Genomic DNA, 3,602 nt, shown 5'->3' with positions numbered 1-3,602 from the left:
CAATCGGCCGACCCAAATTGACCAATCACAATAGATCGAACAGATCTCAACCGACCTAGATGATCTTATCGACCCGAAGCCGATTAAAGTTTAGTCGACTGAGCCAGAGAATAATAGAGTGATAGTCTCATACATTTAAAATACTAAGAATACCATGTACAATTCTCTTTAAAGTAGAGACAAAAAATATAACATCACATATTGCACTCTTTTTTTTTCTTATAAATAGAGATATTATTTTATGAATAAGACATGCTAGACATGATGTATTAATATTCATTAGCGTTCACTTATGTCCCTCCCTCCCTCTCACCCCCTTTCCTCACTTTTGTCATATTTCTTGGGAGTGATTCACTGACAAATTAAGATTCAACATTATATAACATCAAAATTTTAATTTTTACATATTTATGTATGAGAAGATGTATTTATCTCTTTATAAATAAAAACGTTGAATTTGTTTATGTGATATAAAAAAAAATTTATAAGAAAAAAATTGGGGTTGGATGTATAAATACATAGGAATTGAGGGGTATGTACGTAAATGCCTCAAAATAATTTCAGAAAAGGACCTCTTCAACCTCTTCATAAATAGCGACATAAAGTCATAATGTCACCCACCCATTAAATGATTGATCACTATCTTATATTAGTTTAATTAATTTTTTTAATTATTTTTGTTTGGTCGTGTTGACCATTTAATTTGTTTTGGGGATTTGTAAAATTTCGCTCATATATTTTTAATTTTAAAAAAAAATCATTTTCTATGTTTTTTTGGTTCCCAAATATGGATATTATGATTTAGGATTCTCTTATTATGAATTATTTGCATTAATTTAAAACTTTTATATAGTTTTATTGATATGTCACTTAAAAATCATGTGATTAAACATGAATTTGGATGTAATAGTTTAAATGTCAAAGTAATTAAGCATTGAAATTTGAAATTTATAGTGATTCTAATTTCATTTGAACTTTAATTTTGTCAAATTTATAATTGGACATTCGACTTAATGAGCAGACATTAATTTTATGAGCTTGTTGATATGAATCCATCAAACAATCAGAAGCAAAATTTAAAAAATATATAAGAATATTTACAAGGCCAAATAATCTTTGAGAGTCGCATCCTCGTAATGGAAACTAGAATCTCATTGAGACGAATTTGATAAGCTCAAGCTATCTCAATTTTAAGTCCATTAAAATGTAAAGTGATTAAGGGCCCGTTTGGGGCAGCTTATTTGGTGCGGTGGCGTTTTGAAAATGCACTTGATATGTTTGGGTAAACTGCGTTTTGGCAACTTATGCGTTTTCAAAATGCAGAAAACAGCATTTTCACACCGCACCTAACTTATAAGCAGATTATTTTTAATCAGCTTATCAACAGATTATTCAATAAGCTACAGCTGTCACAAACAGACCCTAAGCTTTAAATAAGTTATATTTCTATACATTTATGGTATGGAGGGGAGAGAATTTTAGAACCTAGAGTGTTTCAAAATTGTCTATGCAGTGCCAAACGAAAGACTTCGACATCCACAATAGATGCATGGCATTAATAGCATTGCAAACACTCACCATTGAATACCATCAACAAATGAAATCAATTACTTTAGTTTATCATCATCTTGCATCCTCTCTTAGTCGTTAGTTGTAACCTATTGTTGACCACTGTTAACACTTATCAGCTCTCACTATTTAACAACGTTCTCCATCGTTTCAGGAGGCAATTCAAGCCTTGTTATGCAAAACAATTGAACATATATATGATTATCTAGAGAGCATTTTCAGTGAATTCATCTTTTGGAATGCATGAAAGAATATCATAATGACTAAATATGTGCAGATTAACTTGTAAGATACTAAACACACACATAATAAATGCATGTTATGCATAAGTTGCATCAATTTAGAAATACAATATATCATTGTCTACTATTAGAGTATCCTCATCATAATATATATATTATATATATATATATATATTGACATTTACATTATCAAATCATATTGCATGTCCACAACTCCTAATAAATTGATAGGGTGAAAGATGAGCGAAGCTCGAGGGGACACTATTTCTTTGATTGGTGCCCTAATACGAATCAACATAAGTATTTATAAACTTGAAAGACTCTTAGTAATCTAGTAAAAATCCAATAGAGCTAAGACCTACAAATGCCACTAGTTCATGTAGTCCGTCCATACATTTATTCTTAGCATGATGCTATACATGCAATGGCAAAAATTTTGCTCTTATCCATCCCTTATTATGGTTAAAATAATAAATTCTTAGATTAACATATAAGAACATCACTTCTTGTTGAAAAATTTAAGTTCACTGATAAACCCTACTTTTGATTTCAATATTATTGCATTTTACTATTCTTATTCCATCGCTTAAATCAACCTTCTCCATAAATTTCCCCAATAAATGAGTTGTAATGGTTTGTGCTTATTCTAAAGGAACTAAGGATTAGTTATGAAATGTTGGATGTGGAGTTAGATTGTGATTTGTTAGACGATGATGTCCGATACATACTAATTCAAAACAACTAGAAAAAAATCCTAAAAATTAAAGATGGCAGATGAAGCAAAATCCAATAAAATTTGGCTCAAGATGCTACAAAGGCATAAGAGGAGAGAAAGAATAGGAAAATTCCAATTTTTAGCTCTCCCCAATATCCTTTATTTATACGTTAGGATTCTAATATATAGTAAGTGAATTACATGTAAAGATGACTATGAAAATACAAGAGTCATGTTGCTTTGATATGAATTTGTATTTGATGGCCGAGTTGCTGAAGAGATCATAGAATTTACCAATAAATCAGGATGTCTCTACGTTTGTTGTCAGCCTACTTGCTTAATTCTGATTAAGTCATCAGATAAATCCTTCTGGAAGACGACAATCATATGAGTTTTGGGCCCAGATGGTGAGATACCCCCATCAAACTCGGTAAATAAATCTATATTTGGTTGGGTGACTTAGTATTGAGACTTGGCAATCTCACCTCCTTTGCCACTTGCGGAAGAGGATTTGTCTCAAGAGTGTATGGAATTAGTTTAAAGAGTTAATGTTGCTTAAGAAACTATTTCAAAATTCTAAGATCTTTTCAGTGAAAATTACTTTATTATTACATTTGAAAGCTTGTTCCAAAACTTGCCAATTAACTAATACTTTAAATTTGGAAAATTTGTAAGTGGATGCCTTCTAAAAAACATAAATGTAACTATCAACTATTAGCACATGTTTTGTTAACTTGTGTAACCATGTGTAGAACGACATGTTGCATTATGCTAAATATATCATTCGAGGGCAGAACCAACATTAGTTTTTAGAGTAGGTAAAATCACAAAATGTCCATTTTCTTTTTAGATATTGGGCAAAAAACATATCAAGAGCAAAAGTACTAAATTCTCTAAACTACTTAAAAAAAATATTATATTTACTATTTATATAGATAAATTGTAAATTTCAAGGGGGGTCATTGCTTGCCCTGGACATAACCTGGTTCCTCCCCTGATTGTCCTGTATTATACATTTAAATTTTAATTAATCCAAAGTCAAAACTTGGGAGCTGAGGACCATTGTACAAATAAAA

Source organism: Phalaenopsis equestris, unplaced genomic scaffold, assembly GCF_001263595.1.
Source record: "Phalaenopsis equestris unplaced genomic scaffold, ASM126359v1 Scaffold000297, whole genome shotgun sequence".
Classification (NCBI taxonomy): domain Eukaryota; kingdom Viridiplantae; phylum Streptophyta; class Magnoliopsida; order Asparagales; family Orchidaceae; genus Phalaenopsis; species Phalaenopsis equestris.
The sequence above is the reverse complement of the archived record's forward strand: the minus strand, read 5'-3'. Positions refer to the sequence as shown.